Source organism: Hemicordylus capensis, chromosome 2 (assembly GCF_027244095.1).
Source record: "Hemicordylus capensis ecotype Gifberg chromosome 2, rHemCap1.1.pri, whole genome shotgun sequence".
In the NCBI taxonomy this organism is placed as follows: domain Eukaryota; kingdom Metazoa; phylum Chordata; class Lepidosauria; order Squamata; family Cordylidae; genus Hemicordylus; species Hemicordylus capensis.
Window position 1 is genome coordinate 257,014,115 of NC_069658.1, and position 26,501 is coordinate 257,040,615.

The following is a 26,501-nucleotide window of genomic DNA, read 5'->3' on the forward strand; positions in this document are numbered from 1 at the left end:
TGCCGTGCATGCTCAAATGGCCTCTGCGAGGCCTGGCATGGCCTAGGGCCTCACAGAGGCCATTTGAGCATGTGTGGTGGCCATTTTGTTTTCAGCGGCCATTTTTTAATTATTATTTTTTTAAATTAAAAATGGCTCCCCCTTCAAGTGGCACCCGGGGCACGTGTCCTGCCTGCCCCACCCTAGATACGCCCCTGACTGGGGGAGAGGCATCATTGTGATGATGTTGCATGCACTAGCCAATAGCCAACCACAGAGCTATCTTCTTGTTAAGCTGCTAGACTCTGGACCTTCTGAAACTTTATTCCCAGGGCTCAGTTTAGAGCAGGTGTTGTCAGCCTTGGGTCCCCAGACATTGTTAGACTACAATTCCTATCATGGCCTTCAGCTGCTATGGCAGGGACGATTGGAGTTGTAGTCCAACAACATCTGGGTACCCAAGGTTGGGAGCCTCTGCTTTAGGACATTAAACTGAATATGCATTTTCAGAACAATAAAAACAGCTTTAGATCATTACTTCGGCCCTTAAAATCTTACATCTGTCTTCACCTCTATTTATAGCTGCCAGATTCCATGGGCCACTGTGTGAAACAGGATGCTGGATGAGATTGGCCTTGGGCCTGATCCAGCAGGGCTGTTCTTATGGTGGTGAAGTTGAGGCCATCCTCAACTTTTTTCTGGATCTCTGTATGTTGTTTCTCTCAAAACCCTTCTGGTCAAAAGTGTCCAAAACTTGATTTGCTCATGATAGCAAAAGGCTTGGTCTCTACTTACTGTATGAAACCACCGTCCTTCTGACTTTCTTCTTAACATCAGCTTAGTGCATGCACTTTGCTAACTGCTGTGCATAATACAGAAGTGACAAAACCCTTATCTAGAGGAAATTCTAGTGTACATTTGAGAGACATGACAAAGATTTGAGCTGGGATGGAAAATAACTGATTGTGTAACCCCATTTCTCAAGAATAACGTCAGAGTTGAGAACTGACAATTCTATCAGGATGGGGTGGGGCATGGTTGATTTATTTATGGCTTGCATCTTCTTCTCATCCTACAAAGAGCTCAAAGTGGCATACATAATTTGTCCCACTCCCATTTTTATCCTCATAACAACCCTGAGAAGTTAGGTGGAGAGATAGTGAGGTCATTCACATAATCAAAAACTGTGTTCTGTCCAGGTTTGGGAGCTGTGTGTGCTCACAGTTTTCAGTTGTGTGGAAGTAAGGTAATATGAAACCTTGGGTAGAAGTGATTGTGTGGAAGCAAGGTAGGAGGAAAAGCTACTCAGGTTTCCCTCCTACCTTGCTTCCACACAATCACTTCTACCCAGGGTTTCGTCTCACCTTCTACACAGCCAAAAATTGGGAGCACACACAGCTCTCAAAAGTGTGTAGAACAGTTTTGATTGTGTGAATGACCTCAGAACGTTACACAGTCCCCCACCCCTATTCCCCCCTTGATTAAAGCTACTTACTAGAGCTTGACTTCCAAGAAGAAATGATCTTCCAAGCAGTCAGCCAAAGAAGTGCTGCTGCTGTACCTGCCCTCAACTTTGTGAGCCATGGAGGAGCCATGTAGCTGTCAGCTCCAGTCTCCATCTCATTGCCCATGACTGCCACACACCTGGCAGATATTGAGCCATTTATGACGAACCGTGAGAATAGGGTTTGCGGGGAGGAAGCCCTGAAGAGCTTACCTCCCCGCGGATGATCCATTGTCTTGCCTTGGGAGGGTGGATCACCCGCCCAGATGAGCACCAGCTGCTGCCAGTAAGCTCTGAGGGTCGGGGTGCCAAGATATGCCACCGTGCATCACCCCACCCCCTGGAGCTCCAATAATATGCAGTGCATAATGGAGATCCCCCCTCCCCTCCCCCCCTGACACCTGATCAAGGAAATGGGATTAGGAGAGCGCTTGCTCTCCTAACCCCATTTTCAAGGGAGGCTTCATAGGTGGGTTTGCTGCCGTGGTGCCACTTGGATCGGGCATGACCCTAGTGGGCTCCCTTAGCCCAGTTTTGCATGCGCGTGTGAAAAGCCTCATTGTGTAAGGCTCCTGATAGCTCCTTTCTGACTCCTTTTTAACTTGGGGGGGATTTAGGCGGGTTAGCCACCTTGGAACCACTGGGCTTGCCCATGAGCCCGGTGGTGCCAACGAACACCAAAAAATGGGCTAGACTCCCTTAGTCCGCTTCCTGGTGATCATCAAAATAGCTTCACTGATTAAGGAAGAGGCAAGGTTACTGTGCACAGAAGGAGAGATATGTTTGGAACAAAGCAAAACCTTAAGCCTGAAAGAGAGGTGAGAGCAAGAAGTTAAGTGCAAACAGTGGCCATGTGCTCAGCACCCAGGCTGCTGGGGGCCCTGTGAGGATACGGAAGGGACCACTGAGGGGAGCTACCCCAGGCCCTGCCATACACCACCTCTGATTTGCCCCCCCCACCTGCCCCCTATTTACCATAAGAAAAAATTATTGCATACCATTTAAGTAGAGGCTGTGGCTATCAGGGTGAGCCAGGGCTACGGGGGACATCTTGGAGGGCACTCATAATTCTGAACTTCTGACGACACCACATTGCCCAGATCCTTCCCTTGTCCATCTCCCAAACTGTCAGCATGTCGGTTGGGAGGTTCAGGGTCTCATGCATAGTAAACTCTGTGAACTCATCTTCTCCTCCCTCCCCGTAGTAATTTATTTTTACAAAGATATCTACATGATTAAGAGGCCAATCGGCTATAATAGCATCTATAATGTATCTCCAGATACTAACGTTGAGAGACGACAGCGAGTGGAGAGGAGGGCGTGGGAGGGACTGGGAATGAGCAGAGCGAATCCAGCTAGAAGCGTAGCTCTGAGATGGGACCCAAATAAGTAGATTTGAGCGTTCCCCACTCCCATTCAGTTTTTTGGGGGGGGAGGGCGGAGTGCCTTTCCCCCCACTGCGCCCGCCCCCAATTCCACCTCCCCACTCCTGCCTTTTCTCCCTCTTTTGTCTGTATCCAAGTTTTCTGCTCCGAATGGGAAGCTGGTCCAGATTACAAACCCGAAGATGGCAGCAAGATCTGCCTGGCTGTTGTCGGGCTTCAGAAGAGCATCTGCAAACCTCCTTTTCCCGCACTGGCGGCTGCTGCTGCTGCTTTGGTGGTCTACGGGTCTAAGATCCGGTTTCCCGCAAATGACATCGTGTTTGGAATCCCGCCTCCTCTTGGGTTGGATGAGAGGCATCTTCTAATCTATAGGATGCTTGGAACTACAGCAACGGGAAAAGAGCCCTGCCCTGCCCCCCAACTGCTGCCCAAGGCGAAAGGAGACTCAAGCAGTTCAGCGCAGAGGCTAACCAGATGCAAATACGCCCCGGGGCAGGAAAGCAATAGTCCGCCCGCCCTCTTGCCCCCAGCAGCTGCAGTCATTGCCACCCTGCCTTGGAACTTGGGGGTTCCAGAGAAACAGAAGGAACAGGACAGGAGGCAGCATGCATTATTGACAGGGCCAGAAGGGAATCCTGCAGCAGCCAGAGTAGTTCAATTCTCAGAACTCTTAAGAACATTTATTTATTTATTTAAAATATTTATGCCTGCCCCATCTGCCATTCGTCACCTCCACAGCAGGCCCCCCTTCCCTCCCTCCTGCCACTGGTCTCTGCTGGCTTCCTTGCCCCTGCTAACCACCCTGGCCAGCATGCTGCCATTTTCCAGCCCTGGTGGCAGTGGTTATTGGGGCTACGGAGATGAGTGGGGGAAGGATCAGTGGCAGTAGCCTGCCAAAAATTTGGCCATGGGCCACTGCCAACATTGCTACACCAGTGAGTGCAAAGGTCTGAAAGAGAAAAGGAACAGAAATTAAAAGGAGTAGGGGAGAAGAAAGAAGGATTTTCAGACTGAGGGTTGGGAACCCCAGTGGGTTTGCAAGCAAGTTCAAAAGGGGTCAGAAAGGAGCTATCAGGAGGCAGGGGACTTACACAACACATCACTCCCATTCAGCCTTTCCTTGGCTCACAGGATCTTCACCAAAGTCTTGGCTGCCTTGTTCAGCAGGTGATTCTGAGTGTAAAAATGCCCCTTTTAGCATGAATAGTGCAAAGATAAAACCTTGAGAAGCCACAGAAAGAAGGGAGGGGGTCAGGTGAACATGAAAGAGAATGCCGTTTTATCTCTCCATCCTTAACCAGGCACTCCTGGGCTGGGGCTGGCCTGTGTGTAATAGGATCTCTGTATTTGTTTTCCCCCTTGCTTGAGAAAGCAGAAGAGAGTGAGTGGGAAGGAGGGAGCTAGAGAAGCCCAATTCAGATATAAGCCTCATCATTTAGACATTAGGAACCAGAGGCTATTCTTGAAAGCAGCCTATGGGAAAGCTCAGGAAATTCTTCCCTGTGTGCCAATAACTCCTTTCTCCTGATGCATCACTTGAGCTTGCAGTATTCACCTGAACCCCTGCTAACTTGGCAAAAAGGCACCTTCTAATGTGGTGATTCTCTTTATTTAGCAGGGGGAGAGTAACTGGCCTTATCCACCCCCAGCACAGTACCTTCAGTGACTGTTGCTGGTGTCTATCTTATGTTCCTTTTTAGACTGTGAGCTCTTTGGGGACAGGGAGCCATCTTATTTTTTCTCTGTGTAAACCACCCTGAGCCATTTTTGGAAGGGCAATATAGAAATCGAATGAATGAATGAATGAATGAATGAATGAACCTGTTGGCTCAATGGTGGCTCCGCCACTGGCACACCCTCTATTCCAATCGGGAGGAGATGCGAACTAAAAGCTGGATGTAAAAAATTTCTAGAGGGAACTTCCTTGGCTCTTCCAGAGGCTGTAATATTTGTTGGTTGGTTGGTTGGTTGGTTGGTTGGTTTGTTCGATTTTTATACTGCCTTTCGGAAATGGCTCAGGGCAGTTTATAATGAAAACAAAACCATTCAAATCAGTTAACAATTAAAACAAAAATTATAAAACAGTATAAAACAATTAACAATTAAAACATTATAAAACAGTAATTAAGCAATCACAACAATTAAAAAACCCTGAAAAACAGGTTACAACATTAAAACCAGTTACAACTATTTTAAAACCATGGAAGGCCAGGCCAAACAGATAGGTTTTAAGGGCTCTCCTGAAGGCCAGTAAAAAATTCAAATTACAGATTTCTGCCAGGAGTGCATTCCACAGCCCAGGAGCAACTTCAGAGAAGGCCCGCCTCTGAGTCGCCACCAGACGAACCAGTGGTAACTGGAGACGGACCTCCTCAGATGACCTTCATGTGTGGTGGGGATCATGCAGAAGAAGGTGCTCTTTAAGATAACTCGGACCTAAGCCATTCAGGGCTTTAAAGGTAATGACCAGCACTTTGTATTTTGCCTGGAAACATATTGGCAGCCAGTGTAACTGTTTCAAAACAGGCATAATATGGTCTCTCCAGGTTGCCCCAGAGACCAATCTGGCTGCCGCATTTTGAACTAACTGAAGTTTCCAAACTACGTACAAAAGCAGTCCCACGTAGAGCGCATTGCAGTAGTCAAGCTGGGAGGTTACCAGCTGATGCACCACTGATTTATTTATTTATTTATTTGATTTCTATGCCACCCTTCCAAAATGTCTCAGGGCGGTTCACACAGAGAAATAATAAATAAATAAGATGGAGGTCATCCTCTTCAAGGAATGGGCTCAGCGTGGTGTAGTGGTTAGAGTGCTGGACTAGGACCGGGGAGACCCGAGTTCAAATCCCCATTCAGCCATGAAACTAGCTGGGTGACCCTGGGCCAGTCACTTCTCTCTCAGCCTAACCTTCTTCACAGGGTTGTTGTGAAAGAGAAACTCAAGTATGTAGTACAGCGCTCTGGGCTTCTTGGAGGAAGAGCGGTATATAAATGTAATAATAATAATAATAATGATGATGATGATGTAAAAATGTAAAAATTATGTAAAATTTGTAATGTAAAAATATTATGGGACTTCCGACTACAAACAGACAAACATCTGCCACACAATACACCAGATATCACTGTAGTCGAGAAGAAAGAAAAACAAGTCAAAATAATCGACATAGCAATACCAGGGGATAGCAGAATAGAAGAAAAAGAAATAGAAAAAAATCACCAAATACAAAGATCTACAAATTGAAATTGAAAGGCTGTGGCAGAAGAAGACCAAAATAATCCCAGTGGTCATTGGCGCCCTGGGTGCAGTTCCAAAAGACCTTGAAGAGCACCTCAACACCATAGGGGCCACAGAAATCACCATCAGCCAATTACAAAAAGCAGCTTTACTGGGAACAGCCTATATTCTGCGACGATATCTATAACCATTGACAATAAAATTCTGGCATCCCAGGTCCTTGGGAAGGACTCGATGTCTGGATAAAACAAGCCAGTCAATAACACCTGTCTGACTGTGTAAACAAGAAATAATAATAATAATAATCAGCCCCATCTAGCACAGGAATATCTAGCTCACCCCTCAGATTCTGAGCTCCCACAATGAGCACCCCCGTCTTGCTTGGATTCAGCCTCAATATGTTATCCCTCATCCAGCCCAATACTGCACTTTAGGCAGGCATTTAGAGAATTAGTGCCATTTCCTGAAGATGAGAAAGAGAAGTAGATTTGGGTGTCATCAGCATACTGATAACAACCGCGGTCTCCAGTTGTTAACATCTGGATGAGGCTATAATGCTGTTTGAGTGCACAAGTGTATTTACATTCATAGATTCTGTGTGAATGACTGTGCCTGTTTTAATTATTACCCTGATACAAGCCCCTCAGATGAATGGTATAGACAGGAAGTGTACAACTGTACGTGTGTACACAACACAACATATTAAGCACTGTACCTGGGTACATTTCTGAATGTGTGTACACTGTACATTCATTGTATGTGTGAATGGGCCTTGAGTGTTGAACGTAACATATTAATAGGACTAGAGGCATATCTAGGGTAGGGCATCTATGGCACGAGGGGGTGGGGCATCTAGGGTAGGGTATCTAGGGTGGGGCAGCTATGGCACATGCCATAGGTGGGTGCCATGCCAGTGCCACTGATGCAGCCACCACCTTCGGGCGCCCTGCGCTGCTCACCGACGCTGCCTTCATGCGCCCCGCGTGCTTCGCGCTGCTCTCACTGCAGCCTCTGGGCAGGCACCACGCTGAGGAGATGGCTCTGTGTGTGTGTGTCCTTCTACCCCCTAATTCCCTGGTGGTGGCAGCGGCGGCAGCTATCAAAGCGACGCTGGGGCCTGCTGTTTGGCCTGGCATCGCTTCCCAACTGTGAGGTGCGCCTATGCAAACTCACAGTTGGGAAGTGACGCTGGGCCAAACAGCAGGCCCCAACATCACTCTGATATCTGCTGCCACGTGCCTCCGGGGGGGGGGAGGACACACACACACTCCGGGGGGGGTGGCCCCTACAGCCATCCCCTCAGCCATGCGGTGGCTTGAATTGGTGGAAGGCGGCAGAGAAAAATAACGGCGGTGATGAGGTGGGAGGAGGAGGTTGGGGGAGGAGGCGGCAGGCGGTGGACAGCGGCCCCATGAGGGAGCCCGGCAACGGCAGGCCCTAGCAGAGGGTGTGGGCGAAAATGGAAGGGAGGGAGGGAGCCCAGCGGGGAGAGAAAGCATTGCTGGGGGACAGGGAGGGAAAGCTGCCGGTGGCAGGAGGAGGACGGGGACCTACTGAACGACAGGGAACAGATTCTCTCTCTCTCTCTCTCTCTCTCTCTCTCTCTCTCTCTCTCTCTTTCACCAAGACTGCTTCTGCTTCATTCCCTCTCTTTCTCATGCCAAGACTGCTCCATTCTCTCTCTCTCTCTCTCTCTCTCTCTCTCTCTCTCTTTTATGCCAAGATTGCCCCATTTTCTCTCTCTCTCTCAAGCCAAAACTGCCCCATTTTGGCAGAGGTGGAAAGGAAGAACAATGCATTTTATTGTTATGTATTTTGCATTGTATTTATTTTATTATAATTTTTAATTCAATTTATTTTATTTTATTTTAAATTAATATTGGCCTGCCAGAACTTCAAAAGTTAAATTTTGATTAAGTTCATTTTAATTAATTTTACTTTAATTTGATTTAATTAATTGATTGATATTAAGTGTTACTTTAATAATCAGCACCCTAAAAAATGACCTTGGCCCCCATGAGCCATGTCACAGTCAGTTTCGGCCCACCAGGTCATTTGAGTTGTGCACGCCTGATCTAGAGGCTTCGCTATGATCTATAATGCAGAATCCTTGTCAAAGGGCACAGAAATGTAAGTTGTAGGAAAGCTGGTGAGAGAGAGAGAGAGAGAGAGAGAGTCAGTCAGTCTAACAGGGATCATCAGAATGATTCAAGCAGGGCAGATAAGGACCTTTAGTAATCTAAAAGAAAGTAGCTGCCTCATGATTCATGCCCAGCAGATATGCACAGGAAGGGGTGGCTTCTGCCCTAGAACCTGTGGGCTGGCTTCTGCCCTAGAACCTGTGGGCTGGCTTCTGCCCTAGAACCATTTGGAGATCATAGGAAAGTTCTCAGTGGAATTCTACACACCACAATTAAACCCTCCTCTATTTGAATTTGAATGGATTGGACCCTCCCAAATTGAAATCTCATCCAAAAGAATTTTTTAAAAGCCAGCAGATAAAAGTATTTGTTTGTGAGAGAAGAAAGAGATGGTAGGCAGGTTGTAGATAAATGCTCTCTTTGAAGTGTGTTTTTGCCTTTTGCATTCAGAGGTAGAGTCAGAATTGTTGCAAGATCCTGCTTCATGCAAATGCAACAGCCAGGCCCCAGAACTGAACTGTTCTTGTGGTAGCAAGCATGGGTTATCCCCTTTGCTAAGGAGGGTGATGGGGCAGCTCTGGAAAGAGCATATGCATGCTGGCATGCAGAAGGTTCCAAGTTCCCTCCCTGGCATCTCCAGATAGGACAAGATTTTATTTTATTTTAATAGGTCAAGATTTTTTTATTGAACCAAAAAACTACCAAAGCATACAGTATAGGGCTAGGAAAGACTGCTGCCTGCAGCCTTGGAGAAGCTGCTGCCAGTTTGGGTAGGGAATACTGAGCTAGATGGACCAATGGTCTGACTTGGTAGAAGGCAGCTTCCTGTGTTTCTAGTGGAAGAGGGGAGAAATCACAGGTGCCTTTCTGTGTCTGTTAGATGTCCACCAGCCGCTGCCCACTCCACACTCAAGGAATAGCACCTGTCCTCACCAGCAGACTCCGCAAAAAGCTGATTTGGAAATAGGCCAGCAGGTTTGTGTAGTTCAGACTTACACAGTCCTTTTACTATGTGATCCTACAAGACTCCTAAAAGCATGCAGTTCATGTTCTTGAGCCCTACAATCATAGACCAATTTGCATCAGTGAAAGCAAGGAAGGTGCAGTTATAATTTTCATGTTGTGCCATAATTTGTTAATTAAAAGATTAACGAGCTTGACTTGTATTTTTGAGCTGATATTATGGTAAAGTTATCTGAAAGATGGGCCTCAGATGTTTGGACAGGGGCGTAACTTCAGTGCTTGCCCTAGGCGCTATTTTCCCTAGATACGCCACTGCATAGGGCTAGAGGGAGAGTTAAATAACAACAAATATGGCTTGTGGCAGAAACGCTCTCTGCTCTTTCCCCTGCCAGCACACCTTGCTGTCTTCTTATGGATGCATTTCAGTCAAACAAAACATTGGGAGCCTACTTCAGTGTTGACGGAGGGCAAACCTAGCAATGCCGCCAGGGTAGCTTAATGAAGCCCCAGGTTCAAAGGCAGTATGGCCATTACTGCAGTTGCTGGAGGCAAGAGTGGACAGAGGACTACTGTTTCTCACCCTTGTGGGGTTAGGTATTTGCATCTGGGTAGCTAGTGTGCTGAGCAGCTATCGCTACAGCTTCAAACATCCTACTGCATGCGTCTGAGGCGGGATTCCAAAAATGACGTCATCTGGGGGAAATCGAAACTTAGACCGAAAGAAGGAAAGGAGTCGGAGACAGCAGCCGGTGGGAGGCAGGGATTTTGTAGATGCTCTTTCCAATCGAGGTGAAACCACAGCCAGTCGGTCGGCCAGATCGTGCTGCCACTTCCTGGCTTGTAATCCGGGTCATCTTCCTTCCTACTCAGACACTGTCGGGGCAGAAAATCGAGGTACAGGCATAAGAGGGGAGGACGCGGGCTTGGACCGCTTACAAGCATAAGCGGGGAGGTGGGCTGGCTTGTGTGTGCTGGTGAGGTTGAATGGGGGGTGGGGGGGGGGGACAGATCTTCATCGGGTGCCCAGTCCCGTCGCACAGAGCTACGCTTCCCGCTCCATTTCCCCAGCTCCTTTCGCCTTTCTCTTCATCATGGCTCCACTCGCAGTGGTCTCCTAACCTTAGTGCCTCGGTATAAAGATTATATTAAATGCAGATCTGTCTCTTGGTTGTTTAAAAATCCTTGTGATTGCTAAGGAGGGGGCGGGTGGGCGCGAGAAGCGGAGTTCACAGACTGCTGTTGCAAGAAGCCTCCCAATATACAACCCCTGCTAACTTGGCAAAGAGGCACCTTTTAACATGGTGATTCTCTTTATTTAGCAGGGGGAGAGTAACTGGCCCTATCCACCCCCAGCACAGTACCTCCAGTGACTGTTGCTGGTGTGTTTCTTTTTAGCTTGTGAGCCCTTTGGGGACAGGGGGCCATCTTATTTATGTATTATTTCTCTGTGTAAACCACCCTGAGCCATTTTTGGAAGGGCGGTATAGAAATTGAATTAATAATAATAATAATAATAATAATAATAATAATAATAATAATAATACATTCTGACCGTTTGGAGACAAACCAAGAGAGGGGTCTGGACAGTTGTGTAGTTGCAAATTCAGAAGTCTCGTTATATCCTACCCTGATAGCCACATGACATGCAATATTTTTTTTTCCTTTATAGGCCACCCCATCCAAAGACTTTGGGTGTTGCACAACAAATTTTAAAAGGCATAAAAACAAACACCATTTAAAACACACTGCTTATAACAATATAAAAACAATTTGAAAACAATTCAAAATCATTTAAAACCAATTAAAAGACCCCAAAACAATTTAAAATCCTTGGAAGGCCAGGCCAAACAAGTAAGTTTTTAGGGCTCTCTAAAGGCCAACAGCAAGCCAAAACTGCAGATATCTTCATACTAGGCCAGGAGCAGCTACAGAGAAGGCCCGGTTTCAAGTTGCCACCAGAGGTACCAGTGGTAACTGGAGATGGACCTCTCCAGATCTCAGCGTGCGATGGGAATCATACGGAAGAAGGCACCCTCTAAGGTAGCCCGGACCCAAGCCATTCAGGGCTTTAAAGGTAATAACCAGCACTTTGTATTTTGCCTGGAAACATATTGGCAGCAAGTTTAACTATTTCAAGCGAGGCATAATATAGTCTCTCTGGGTTTCCCCAGAGACCAATCTGACTGCTGCATTTTGAACGAACTGAAGTTTCTGAGTTCAAAGGCAGCCCCACGTAGAGCACATTGCAATAGTCAAGCCTGGGGGTTACCAGCTGATGCACCACTGTTTTGAGATTGTTCTCTTCAAGGAATGGATGCAGCTGCTGAATCAGCCAAAGTTGATGGAAAGCGCTTCTGGCCATGGAGTCCATCTGAGATACCAGGGAGAGGGCTGGGTCCAAGAGCACTCTCAAGCTGTGTACCTGTTCCTTCTGCGGAGGTGTATTGTAACCCTATCCAGGATGAAAATCTAACTCATCCCTCCATTTCCAATTCCCCACAATGAGCACCTCCGTAATTTGGGGGAGTTCTGCAACATGGAATCAAGGTTAGCTTCCTGACCGCACAGAGCAGTCTTGGCTGATAAAATCTAAGGGTCATTGGATCCATCTGCTTGATTAAACAATAAGGCAGGGATTCACTGAGAGGAGTCAATGGAGGGAACTGTTTTCTCCCAGCAAACTCCATATTTAAGAAAGACTGGATGTCTTAGTTATTTGTGTCTTAGTTGCTCTGCCCTTGCAATAATTTCTCAGGTACAGTGCAGCACACCTGCATTTTGCCCAAGCATAGCCTTACAGCTCCTGCAAGGCAAGGTCAGCCCCCCCCCTCCCGCCGACTGCCCTGGCTAAGAATGCTTCTGCTGAAGCCATCCATACAAAAGAGCTGTCTTTCCTTACAGTTTTACATGTGAAGTCCTGAGGCACTTTCTGCCGTAGGTGCTCTTACCCCTGGACTTTGGGGCTGAAGTCCGAGGCCTCCACATCCCCTGGGGACCCACAAATCCTCTTTAAGAACTTAAGAACAGCCCTGCTGGATCAGGCCCAAGGCCCATCTAGTCCAGCATCCTGTTTCGCACAGTGGCCCACCACATGCCGCTGGAAGCCACAGAAAGGAGTTGAGGGCATGCCTTCTCTCCTGCCATTACTCCCCTGCAACTGGTACTCAGAGGCATCCTGCCTTTGAGGCTGGAGGTGGCCCACAGCCCTCCGACTAGTAGCCATTGATAGACCTTTCCTCCATGAAGTCATCCAAACCCCTCTTAAAGCCATCCAGGTTGTTGGCTGTCACCACATCCTGTGGCAGAGAGTTCCACAAGTGGATCACGTGTTGTGTGAAAAAGTACTTCCGTTTGTTGGTCCTAGACCTTCTGGCAATCAATTTCATGGAGTGACCCCTGGTTCTAGTGTTGTGTGAGAGGGAGAAGAATTTCCCTTTCTCCACTTTCTCCACACCATGCATGATTTTATAGACCTCTATCATGTCTCCCCGCAGTCGTCTTTTTTCTAAACTAAAAAGCCCCAGGTGTTGTAGTCTTGCCTCATAAGAAAGGTGCTCTAGGCCCCTGATCATCTTGGTTGCCCTCTTCTGTACCTTCTCCAGTTCAACAATGTCCTTTTTAAGGTGTGGTGACCAGAATTGTACACAGTACTCCAAGTGTGGTCGCACCATAGTTATGTATAAGAGCTTTATAATGTTAACCGTTTTATTTTCAGTCCCCTTTCTAATGATCCCTAGCATGGAATTTGCCTTTTTCACAGCTGCTGCACATTGAGTCGACACTTTCAACGAGCTGTCCACCACAACCCCAAGATCTCTCTCCTGGTCCGTCACTGACAGCTCGGATCCCATCAGCATATACTTGAAGTTGGGGTTTTTCGTCCCAATGTGCATCACTTTACACTTGCCAACACTGAACCGCATTTGCCACTTTGTCACCCACTTACCCAATTTGGAGAGATCCTTTTGGAGCTCTTCACAATCAGTTATGTATTTCACTAGCCGGAAGAGTTTGGTATCATCTGCAAATCTGGCCACCTTGCTGCTCACCCCTGCTGCTAGATCATTTATGAATAAATTAAAAAGCACCGGCCCCAGTACAGATCCCTGGGGGACCCCACGTCTTACTTCCCTCCATTGTGAAAACTCTCCATTTATACCTACCCTCTGTTTCCTGTCTTTCAACCAGTTAGCAATCCACACATGTACTTGTCCCTTTATCCCATGACAGCTAAGTTTCCTCCAGAGTCTTTGATGAGGAACTTTGTCAAAAGCTTTTTGGAAGTCCAGGTAGACTATGTCAACTGGATCACCTTGATCCACACACTCATTGACACTCTCAAAGAAGTCCAAAAGGTTGGTAAGGCAAGATTTACCTTTGCAGAAGCCATGCTGGCTCACTCCCAGCAGGGCCTGTTCTTCTATTTGCTTTACAATTTTATCCTTGAGGATGCTTTCTATCAATTTGCCTGGAACGGACATTAGGCTAACTGGCCTGTAATTTCCTGGATCGCCCCTGGATCCCTTCTTGAAAATCGGTGTTACATTTGCTACTCTCCAGTCCTCTGGTACAGAGCCCGATTTCAGGGATAAGTTAAATATTTTATCAAGGAGGTCGGCAATTTCACATTTGATTTCTTTGAGGACTCTTGGATGGATGCCATCCGGCCCTGGTGTTTTGTTAGCTTTCAGTTTTTCCAGACAGTTTAGAACTGTTGAACATCATCCCTTGTCACTTCTATCTGACTCAGCTCTCTAGCCTCCATCCCTAAAAAGCCTGGTTCAGGTATACGCTCAGTATCCTCTGCCGTGAAGACAGATGCAAAGAACTCATTCAGCTTCTCTGCAACCTCCATATCCTCCTTAATAATCCCTTTCACTCCCTCATTGTCTAATGGTACAATCGCCTCCCTGGCAGGTTTCCTGCTTTTGATGTACTTAAAGGGCCCCTGGTGGCGCAGTGGTAAAACTGCCGCCCTGTAACCAGAAGGTTACAAGTTCGATCCTGACCTGGCTCAAGGTTGACTCAGCCTTCCATCCTTCCGAGGTCGGTAAAATGAGTACCCAGAATGTTGGGGGCAATATGCTAAAATCATTGTAAACCGCTTAGAGAGCTCTGGCTATAAAGCGGTATATAAATGTAAGTGCTATTGCTATTGCTAAAGAAGTTTTTGTTATTCCCCTTGATACTTTTGGCTAAATGTTCCTCAAACTCTCTTTTCGCCTCCCTTATTGTTGCCTTGCATTTCTTTTGCCAGAGTTTGTGTTCCTTTCTGTTCTCTTCGTTTGGACAGGCCTTCCAATTTCGGAAGGAAGTCCTTCCTTCCGAAGAAGACTTCCTCTTTAGTCAACCCTGGGTGGTATGGTTGCCACACTGCAGTGCTGACCTGCACTGTGCCAGGCAGCCAAGCCTGACTGTCACCTGACTCGGATGGCCTAGCATGATGATGTGAAGAATGTTGGTTGAGGTTGGGAATTGGTTTGTTGGGGTGGAATGTTTGGAGGGGGTAACTTTGGTCAAGCAAATGCTGAGGCCTAATAGTGGATTAATAACTGCTTACTTCTGCATTTGGTTTGCAAAGCAACTTACGCATGGGTGTGAGTTCTGATAGCTTCTCATGACCAAGCTTGTATGGTAAATAATGGCTGGACAAGTTGCCTTGATTGACCACGGCCCAAGGGGAATTTGAATTGCCTGCCTTGCCATATTTGGAACAAAGACTCGGGGGGGGGGGAGTAGAAGAGACTGCTGATAGTTAACCAGGGGCATGAAAAAAAAAAAGGAAAATAAATGAAGTAGATTTTTGAATTAAAAGCTTTTATTCCACTGCCCCTCTCCTCTTCAGTAAGACTTCTCTTTTCTTCGTACGCATTCCCTGGGTATGTTTGAGAGGCTGGTGATATGGCTAGGATATCTTCTCTTCAGAAAAAAGTGAAAACAGCTTTTGTTTCTTGGTAGATAGTTATTTACTCATGCCTTTTTGTGGTTTTTTTTCTAATTTAATTTTTATTAATTTTAACTATATTTATTAATTTTAACGATTATCATTCATTACAAATACACACAAAAAAGGTGGACTTCCTGCTCACATTTCTTCGTGAATCATCAACTATAAAATTTACCCTTGCTATAATAATAATTCAAAACATAAATTCATACCCTTACAAACATAGTTAATCTAACCAACCTGCGATTTTTACTAAATTTCAAACCCTGCTGTCAAGTCCATAGTAGGAAACTAATTCTTTAGATACAACAAGAATGGTTTCCCATCTTCTTTAAAACATTCCAAGTTTTGATCTCTTAATAGTGCTGTGAGTTTTGCCATCTCCGCATATTCCAAAATTTTTATCAGCCAGTCTTCTTTTGAAGGCAGTTCACTGGTCTTCCATTTCTGTGCATATATAATTCTAGCCGCCGTAGAGGCATACATAAAAAATGTTAAATTAGTTGTAGAAATTGCACCTTGTGTTACTCCCAGCAGGAAGGATTCTGGCTTCTTAGGAAATGTCATTTTAAATCAGGGTGGATTTGATTTAAATCAAACTGATTTAAATCACGATTTAAATCACGATTTAAATCACTAGCAGGGTGGATAAAAATCAATGCTTTTTTAAAAAATCATTGATTTTTATCCACCCTGCTAGTGATTTAAATCGTGATTTAAATCGTGATTTAAATCAGTTTGATTTAAATCAAATCCACCCTGTTTTAAATATTTTCTTTAGTTCATTATATATCATATCGCCATAGGCTTTAGCCTTCCCACAGGTCCACCACATATGAAAAAATGTGCCTTCAAAGTGTCCACACTTCCAGCATTTGTTTGAAACATTTTTATACATTAACGCCAATTTTTTTTGTGTCAGATACCATCTATACATCATTTTATAATAGTTTTCTTTTATAGCATAACATGAAGTAAATTTTAAATCATTTTTCCATAACTTTTCCCAGGCTGCCATTTCTATGTTACGCCCCACATCTTGAGCCCACTTTATCATAGTCGTTTTAACCACTTCCTCTCCTGTCTCCTCCAAAAGCAACAATTTATACATTTTAGAAACTAATTTTTCATCATTTTGACATAATTCCTTCTCAAAATTTGAAGTCTGGTCCTCAAATCCGACTTTAAGGTCTTTCTTCTACATCTCACTTAACTGATGGTATTGAAACCAATCTCTAACCAAATCTTGTATTTCAGTTAAGCTTTTTAACTTACAATCCTTTTCCTGAAAATGTAACAAATCCCTATAGGTACCCCAACATATTTGCATATTTACTTCTTTACGTGATAAGGCTTCAATTGGAGATACCCATAACGGAGTTTTAGGTTCAAACCAATTTTTGTATTTTAACCACACCCTCATTAAACTCCTTCTCACATAGTGGTTCAAAAAATCTTTATGTATTTTTTTTCATACCACAAATACGCATGCCATCCAAACCTTCTGTCAAATCCTTCCAAATCAAGAATTCTAGGGTTTCTTTATCCATTCTTTTAACCATGTCAAACAAACAGCATCAAAATATTACCTTAAGTCTGGCAAGGTAAGACCACCTCTTTCCTTTGCATCTGTTAGATTCTTAAAGTTAATTCTTGGTCTTTTCCCCTGCCAAACAAACTTAGTTATGTCCTTCTGCCATTGCTTAAAACAAGTTAAAGTGTTAATTATGGGGATAGTCTGAAAGAGAAACAACATTTTAGGCAAAACATTCATTTTCACCACTGAAATTCTTCCCATTAAAGACAAATTCATTTAGACCATCTTTGTAGATCAATTTTCACTGAATTCCATATTTTGACATAATTATTTATAAACAACAAGGAGTTGTTATTTGATAACCAGACCCCCAAATATTTAACTTTCTTCTCCACTTTCAACTCACTTATTTCAGAGAATCTGTCTTTAGTTTTCTGATCCATATTTTTAGTTAAAACCTTAGTCTTAGTCTTGTTTATATAGAATCCAGCCAGCTGACCAAATTGTTGTATTTTATCCAAGAGTCTTTCAATCTTATCCATTGGATTCTCTAAAAACAGCACAACATCGTCTGCAAAGGCTCTCAGCTTATAATCCTGTTTCCCAGTTTTGGGACAATGTAATTTATCATCTTCTCTGATAGTTCTACAAAGCACTTCTAGAACCAATATAAAAAGCAAAGGGGGAAGTGGACATCCTTGTCTAGTCCCTTTTTGTATTACACAGTTGTCTGATAATTCCCCATTTACGATAATGTCCAAACCATATCTATCACATTTTTGAATGTGATTGATATCTTTCAGAGAAATAAGTATATTCTTTTGCACTGGCATTTTTAATTCTCCACAAATCATAAAGATCCATGTGTTCTACTAAGTAAAAAAATACTTTAGGAAGTTTACCTTGTAAGTTCCTATCCGAAATGTCGGATTTTCTATCCAAAGATGTCAAAACAACTCCATTAAAATCTCCCAATATAATCAAATTGACATTCGATAACTCCGCCATCTTTTGATCCAAATAATTATAAAATTCAACTTTCTTTTCATTTGGGGCATAGATTCCAATTATCACTGCTTTAATTCCGGAAATTAGAATATCCAATGCTAATATCCTGCCTTCTTCATCTTTAAAAATCAGTTTGGGTTCAAATTGTTGTTTGACATAAAATACTACCCCTCTTTTTTTCTTCTTATCTGAAGAAACAAATTCTTGTCCTAAAGCCTTATTAACCAAAATTTTTCTATCTTGCTTTCTAATGTGGGTCTCTTGTAAACACACAATATCCAAATTTTGTTTTTTAAGAAAATGAAAAACTCTATTTCTTTTAACTTTTGAATTTAAACCATTAATGTTCCAAGAAAAATATCTGTAATTTCGTTTGTAATCCATATTGTCAAGTTCTAGTTATGTGTTGAGGAAGCAGGGTGCTCAGGAGATAAGTCTTTTTTGTATTTCCGCCAAAATTCTTGCACTTTAAGAAGCTCAGTAAGTCTAGTCTTCTTACCCTTGTAGAAGAAAGATACTCCCTCTGGTAAGTCCCACCTAAACGTATTCCATTAGCATTTAATGCATCAGTCAAAAATTTGTAATCCTTACGTTTTCTTAGAATTCTAGCTGGAATTTCTTTCAAATTTTTTATCTGGTGAGCGTCGATTGTAAGAGCTGTAGTAAAGTGAGCCTGAACAATTCGCTCAGTAATTGATTTAGAGGCAAATTCCACCAGGCAATCTTTGATTAATTTATTTCTTGTGGCAAAATCCGAATTTAGGCGAAAAGCTTTCTCAGTCTGTGCCTCCATGTCTCCAGCTGTAATTCCCAAAAGTAATGCAAGTTCTTCCCCAAGTAGTTTCTTAATATTCTGGTCAGCTTTCTCTGGAATGCCCCTGAACCTTAAGAGTCTCTCTTTTTGTCTAGGATATCTCTTTAGTCTCTTTTTGCTAGGATATCTTCTCTTCAGAAAAAAGTGAAAACAGCTTTTGTTTCTTGGTAGATAGTTATTTACTCATGCCTTTTTGTGAGGCATTGTAGCAGTTGGATTTGAATTAGTAAAAAGCATTTCAAGAAAGAGTTCCTTCAAGTTTTCAAAGAAATATATATTTTTCAAATCTGGTAAAAGGGGAGATTATAGTGATTTAATTATTTGTATCCCCTCTTTCCAAATTGTGTTCAAAGCACTTCTGAAAAAGTAGTGATGTTTAGTGGACAAGATCCTGGGCAGTGTGTGGGCGACATCATGTGCTCTTGACCCTTGTCCTTCATGGCTAATTAAAGCTGCCAGGGAGGGTACGGGCAGATGGTTGGGGGTGATTATTAATGCTTCATTATGGGAGGGCAGGATGCCATCATGCCTCAAGGAGGCGATAGTAAGACCATTATTTAAAAAGCCCGCCATTGATCCCTCCAACCTGGACAGCTATGGACCTGTCTCTAACCTTCCCTTTTCCAGCAAGGTGATGGAGCGTGTGGTGGCGTCCCAGCTGCAGAGAGTCTTGGATGATATGGATTATCTGGACCCTTTTCAATCTGTCTTCTGCCCTGGAAATGGGACTGAAACTGCCCTGGTCACTTTAGTGGATGACCTATGTCGGGAACTAGATGGGTGTGTGTGTTCCTGATGGTTCTGCTGGACTTCTCAGCGGCAATCAATACCATTGACCATGGTATCCTTCTGGACCACCTCTTGAGTATGGGAATTGGAGGTACTGCTTTCCTTTCTTGGGGGGAGGGTCCAGAAGGTGGTGCTGGGGGCTATTGCTCAGCTCCGGAGCCATTGGCCTGTGGGGTCTCACAGGGTTTGGTTTTGTCCCCCATGGTGTTTAATATCTACATGAAATTGCTGGGAGAGGTCATCTGGGGACTTGGACTGAGTTGCCAGCAAAATGCAGATGACAGTCAGCTCTATCTCTCCTTGCCACCTGATCTTAGGGAGGCAGTGGATGTCCTGAATTGGGGGCTGGAGGCCGTGATGAGATGGATATGGGCTAATAAACTGAGACTGAATCCAGACAAGATGGAGGTAATGTTGGTCAGTAAGAGAGCCAATCGTGATGAGGAGATTCTACTGGTTCTAGAAAGGGTTGCACTCCCCTCGAAGGAGCAAGTACGCAGCTTGGGGGTATTGCTGGACCTGGCTCTCCTTTTGGAAGCTCAGGTGGAGGCAGTGGCCGGGGTGCCTTTGCATGGCTTCGGCTAGTGCGCCAGCTGCGTCCCTTTCTCGAGAAGGCAGATCTGGCCACAGTTACCTAGGGATGTGCATGGGTCCAGACCGGCACCGAGGGGGGGTCTACCTTTAAGGGCAGGGGGGTAGAACTTACCCCTCCCGCCGCTCTTCCCCCTCCGGCGCTGCGTTTAAAATTGAAGTTTTTGGGGCGGCAGCGTTCCTTCCTGCCGCCCCTGCCCCCGTCGTTGCCCGGAAGAAGCTGTAATAGAAGCACGCAGCACGCACGTGCCTGTCGCCGCTGTGCGCGCGCTGCATACATGACACGCACACTGTGTGTGACGTATGCGACAAGCGCGCACATGCCGCAGCGCGTGCATGTGTGCTTCTATTACAGCTTCTTCCGGGCAATGACGGGGGCAGGGGCGGCAGGGAGGAACGCTGCCGCCCCAAAAACTTCAATTTTAAACGCAGCGCCGGAGGGGGAAGAGTGGTGGGAGGGGTAAGTTCTACCCCCTGCCCTTAAAGGTAGACCCCCCCTCGGTGCTGGACCGCCGGACCGGTCCGTTTCCGAACCGGTTCGGAGGCCTCCAACATGGCCTCCAAACCGGTTCGTGCACATCCCTACACTTACCCATGCCTTAGTCACATCACGGCTGGTTTACTGTAATGCGCGCTACGTGGGGCTGCCCTTGAAGAATATTTGGAAACTGCAGCTAGTGCAAAACGCGGCAGCTAGGGTTTTATCTGGAGCTGCCTGGTGGGAGCACATCACACCCATTTTGAAAGAGCTGCACTGGCTACCAGTTTGTTTCTGGGTCCAATTCAAGGTGCTGGTTTTGACCTTTAAAGCCCTTAATGGTTTGCACCTGGGATACCTAAGAGATTGCCTGCTCCCACAGGATGCTGCCTGCTTGATGAGGTCATCTGAGGGCACTCTGCTCCGGGTGCCAACAATAAGGGAGGCTCGGCTGTTGTGCACCCGGGGCAGGGACTTTTCTGTTGCTGCCCCCAGACTCTGGAATGCTCTCCCAGTGGCTGTTTGCTCCTCAGTCTCCATCGCAGTTTTTAGAAAGCGTGTTAAATCTTGGCTTTTTACCCAGGCTTTTATATTATTGTCTCTACTGCTGATTCTTTGAATTTTGTACAGTTCTTATGTTTGTGTTTTAAATCTTTTTAGTTAAATTTGTTTTTATATCTTAGCTTAATATTTTAATTGTGTATATTTATAGTCTTGTTTTAATTTTTCTGTGTGAACCGCCTTGGGATTCTTTTAATGAAAGGTGGTGTACAAATCTAACAATAAATAAATAAATAAACAAACAAACCCATTAAATGGCGAGGAGTTTTGCCATGCTCCCACCCTCAATTTAAAAAAATTTTTTTTTTAAGCACAACTTTTTAAAGAGGCTTTTGAATGTTTTTTCGGCTGATGATATCTGGTAAGTTCTTTAGTTTCTATAGTCCTCCATTTTTTTTATTAATGATTTTTAATTTGAAACGTTTTAAAAATGCTATTTTAAAGATAGCTTTAGCCTGGTCTTTAAACTTTATTCATCATTTATTTTACATTTCACCTTTTTTTTTCATTAGTGATGTGAGCTGCCTCGAGCAATAAATAAATAAATGGAAAATATTTCAATTATTAATATACAGTATGTGATATCCTAAAGAAACATATTAATAGTCAATACAATTCCCTTATCTAGGTGGCTAACTCTTTTTAGGCCCAAAATGGTGAAAGGGGCCTAACTCTTCTGAGGCAGGGATGTGGACAAGATCTGAATCTACCTCTTTGGTTCCTTCAGTTGGGCAGATAGATCTTGCCAGGCAAATGGTATCCCTTCATGCTGTAAGCAGAGCACACTGTAGCAATCCAGACCTGAAATGCTGAATGGTTTATTATCACTACCACCACCACCAACAACAATAATAAACAAACTGCATTTCAACCCATAAAAAGGGGTCTCAGCATGGAGAATATTCACCCTAACATTCTCTCTCCCTCTCTCTCTCTCTCTCTCTCTCACACGCGCCCGCCCGCACGCGCTCTCTCATTTGATGAAACAAGAGACTCCCCAGAATCACAGGTAGAGGAGGACCCCAAAGAAAAGGAGGACTTGCAAAGAAATGGCAACTTTAAGAAATTCCAACTCTCCTTCTGCAGAAGAAACCAAACCTGATCCAGGAGTAGAACCAAAGAAACTCGGTTCATTGGACACAAAGCAGAAGCACATTTTTTTTAGAATCCTGAAACGTTTACTCGAAGAGCCCTATTCTTTACAAGTAGGTGCGTGGGATGAGGATCAGCATGCCGGAAGTAAATTCAGACTTCATTATGGGAAGAACACTTGTCAGATCAGCATTTCAGATGCTGACGGGCACATTCAAAAGAAGGAGGTTGCACTGCTTGATGTCTACCTTAAATGGCGTGAAGGCATTGTGGAATCACTCACCCTGGAGAACCTCCAGACAGTGCAGAATGAGTTGAAGTTCCTGGGATTTAAGAATGAAAAAGTGAATGCTTGTTTTTCCCTTGCCAGAAATGAATTTATTAAGGAGCCTTTTTTAAAAAGGCGTTTCTTCTACCTGAAAATCATTTGCGAGGAAGTTGCTTTCTTCTTTGGCCAGTGCAATACCGATGTGGGGGTCACAGTAATGTATGATGATAAAAATAAAAGAGCTGCATATTATCTAACAGACAAGGAAAATGGTTTATACACAGTGAAAACTAAGTTGGGTTGATAGTTTTTCAGGATGACCTGTTTTCCGAGCCCACTCGAGAGCCCACTAAACTTAAATCTTGGGTGAAATAGCTTTGTTTCAAAAGGAATACTGCTTGCTGTGGCCATTAGTGTAAATAGCTATCATTTTATAAATCTTATTAATTGCCAGTCTCTTGCAACCAATCCTACCTAAACTATTGGCTTGTTCCAGATTGCTACTCTTACGAAAGTTATTTCTCTCTTGACTGATATCCAAACCACATGTGATGGCAGCAGAGCCTTGTCTTCATCCATGGTTTTCCTAGACACTCTTCCCCCCCACTCCCCACTGAGTTTTGCCAGCCCCTCTTCTAGCAGCTCACTAATGAAGTGTAAATAAAACAAAACTGCTGGGCCAGCCCAAGGGTTGAGGGGCTCCTCCCCAGGCGAAGTGGGTGCCCCAAGCCTCCTCCATCCACACAGGCAAGTGTGGGCGGGCTGGCGGCAGACTGGGCAGGCACTTGCCCTCCCCTGGCAGCCCATGGCAAAAAGAGCAAGGGGAGGCCCACTGCAGTGAGAAGAGTAAGGGGCAGGCGAGCAGTGGCCACTCGCTCTCCTCACTGCTGCTCACGCTGCTGGCAGCCCAGCATGGCATCTTATAATGACATTGCCTCATGAGGTGATGTCATTATAATGTGTTGTGGTGGGTTGCTGCTGGCAGGAACAGGCAGCAAGAAAAGTGAATGGGTGCTTCCCATGCCCCGCCTCTTGCTCCTCTTGCCTTGGCAGGCCGCCTGTTCCGGCTGTGGCTTGTTATAATGGCATCGCTGCGTGTGGAAGGTGGCGGCAGCCTGCTGAGGTGACAGGAGCAAGGGGTAGGGGATAGGGAGCTCCTGCGTCATCCATTGCCCATCCCTGCCCACTTGCTCGCTCCCATCAGCCTGCGGGGCAACACGTGACCTGGGCCATCAGCACCCCTCCCCGCTTGGCACTGTAGGTGACAACCTAGTTTGCCTAGCTGGCCCTGGGAGCCTGTAAATTAATTAATTACAATTAATTCCCCCCTTCCAAAAACCATGCTGCACAGGAGGAATGGTGCGACCAGACCTCCTAGCTGGGTAAATCTGCAGCACTTCTACTTGGGTTACATAAGTAAGCCAAAACTCCCTATTAGCTAATGCAGGTTGTAGCTGTTTAGCAGACTAGTTCATCTTTGTCCTCCTGATGAATGGTTTGAAATCACAGAGGGCAGTCTCGCCTATTGTTTTGACAATTGCTGGGTGATTAAAATGGTGGAACCATTCACATCCGTGACCTCCTCTGGTAGCTAAAGATTTTCCCTATATTTCCTGTCTCTGAGATGCCGGACAAAGCAGGGACACATTCTCAAACTGTTTGATGCTTAGTTCTATACACACGTACATGAGAATAAGCCCCCTTGAACTCAAAACTGTTCAGGATTGATGCAATAAATATTTAAAAGTAGATCTGGATATGTCCATCTGTTACCCAAGCCTACCCACCTTCCTGAATTGTTCTTAAATGTAAAAACTGAAATGGCAAGAAAACCCTTTTAAAAAACCCCATAGCAGTAGTGTTTAATTAATCCCCAAATATTCTTCCATATTCAATATTATTCAATATTATAAGGCTTCATATGGGGCAAAAGGTGGTGAACTGTCTTTGAGAGTTCGAGGTGCAGCAGAATGCGGGGGTGGCTGACTATGCATGGAATGTGAAGAGGGGATGCTGGTTGACTGAAATGTAGACTGGAGATTGTATGCAGGTGAATTTTGGATTATATGGGCCTATGTCTTGATAGTCATTTTATTATAATCAAATGTATTTGTGCATATAGTTCTAATGATTATGTATTGGATTTGTTATTCTTTGATGCCCAGAGACAAGTATTGGGTGGTAAATAAATATGTTAAATAAATAAAGTGTTATCTGCCATGGATTCTACCTGACTCTCTTGCTTTGTCTGAGATTCAGTCTTTAGCTATACTCTCTGACTGTCCTTAACCGTCCTTGCTCTCTGTATTCCTGATATGTAAAATGGACACTCCCCCGAATGTCTGTGTGATTAATTCAGAGGTAATATGCCATTCAACACAGCAGACACGTCGGATACTTCCGGTTAGCCCTGATGGACTTTAGGAAAACAGAGTGCTGGTGGGGGGAAAGCAGAGAGAGGGGTAAGTGCAACCTTACCTCCCCCACTCTTAAAGCAGCACACACCCACCTTGAAACTCCCCCCACCCAGTTCCATGCACATCTCTAGTTTTCAAGCTTTCTTTCTTCATCTCAGCAAATTCCACATCAGCTTAGCCCTATTCACATAAGAACAGCCCTGCTGGATCAGGCCCAAGGCCCATCTAGTCCAGCATCCTGTTTTGCACAGTGGCCCACCAGATGCCGTTGGAAGCCTCAGGCAGGAGTTGAGGGCGTGCCCTCTCTCCTGCCATTACTCCCCTGCAACCGGTACTCAGAGGCACCCCTCCCCCGAGGCTGGAGGTGGCCCACAGCCCTCCGACTAGTAGCCATTGATAGACCTCTCCTCCATGAAGTCATCCAAACCCCTCCTAAAGCCATCCAGGTTGTTGGCTGTCACCACATCCTGTGGCAGAGAGTTCCATAAGTGGATCACGCGTTGTGTGAAAAAGTACTTCCGTTTGTTGGTCCTAGACCTCCTGGCAATCAATTTCATGGAGTGACCCCTGGTTCTAGTGTTGTGTGAGAGGGAAAAGAATTTCTCTCTCTCCACTTTCTCCACACCATGCATGACCTTATAGACCTCTATCATGTCTCCCTGCAGTCGTCTTTTTTCTAAACTAAAAAGCCCCAGGTGTTGTAGTCTTGCCTCATAAGAAAGGTGCTCTAGGCCCCTGATCATCTTGGTTGCCCTCTTCTGTACCTTCTCCAGTTCAACAATGTCCTTTTTAAGATGTGGTGACCAGAATTGTACACAGTACTCCAAGTGTGGTCGCACCATAGTTTTGTATAAGGGCATTATAATATTAGCCATTTTATTTTCAATCCCCTTTCTAATGATCCCTAGCATGGAATTTGCCTTTTTCACAGCTGCCGCACATTAAGTCGACACTTTCAAGTCAACACATGTTTGACACACAGTCTATATATAATGTACACTAGTACAGATCTGTACCAGGTACAGTTATTTACACATTACAGTGAACACTGATACAGCAGTACACAACCTACCTGTATCCTGCATTTGGAAGGGCCTGCACCCAGATTCACTTTTAAAATGAACACAGGTATGCTCATTCACACAAAAACATGTATCTATGTACAGACATCTGAATATAGCATATACCATAATGTCTGTATAAGGCTCTTGTTTGACAGGGAATCCCTGTGCATTGCAGAGGATTCTGGGTATGCTCCCGGGTGTATCGTTCACTTTTGCAGAGTCCTGTTCAGACCTTTGTGCCATCATTGTCACCTTTCAAGAGATGAGGAAGCATCCTATGCCCAACTTGACCTATGACTGTGCATTCATGAGGAACACAGGTAACTTAAAGCAAGCTGCCTCTCGGGAATTTGCCATTACTGATCTTCTCAATGAGGATCCCTCCTGGACACACTACCAAGAAGCCTCAGATTTCCCTGAAGCCCAGTTTGTAAATCATTGCATTAAACAATCCAGTTATAATGTATGTACACCTTCTCTGTCTCATTACACGAGCCCTGTTCACATCACCAAGTGCTTAGCACGTATAAAGGGGAGCAGGATTGTGGTGGGAGGCCCCACCCTTGAAATCTAGGTGTTCTTTTTTGGCTTGCATAGGACTTGAACAAGATAACAAAGACTACTGGCTTTTAAAATTTCAGGACCTTGGCCAGCTCTGCACCCATAGGGTTTATTTACTTGCAGGAGATGCTGGGTTTGCCAAATGGCCACAAAAATTTGAC

General features: G+C 44.8%; 1 long non-coding RNA gene across 2 annotated transcripts; it reads left to right on the top strand.

The window, feature by feature from the left end:
* The first annotated feature begins 9,916 nt into the window (after positions 1-9,916).
* On the top strand, positions 9,917-24,522 carry LOC128348131 (uncharacterized). 2 transcript variants are annotated; one of them, XR_008317944.1, is made up of 3 exons: positions 9,917-10,107; positions 10,883-11,287; positions 21,929-24,522. It is a non-coding gene; the product is annotated as an uncharacterized LOC128348131 (long non-coding RNA). The 2 variants fall into 2 exon arrangements; XR_008317943.1 differs by lacking the exon at positions 10,883-11,287.
* The last annotated feature ends 1,979 nt before the right edge of the window (positions 24,523-26,501 follow it).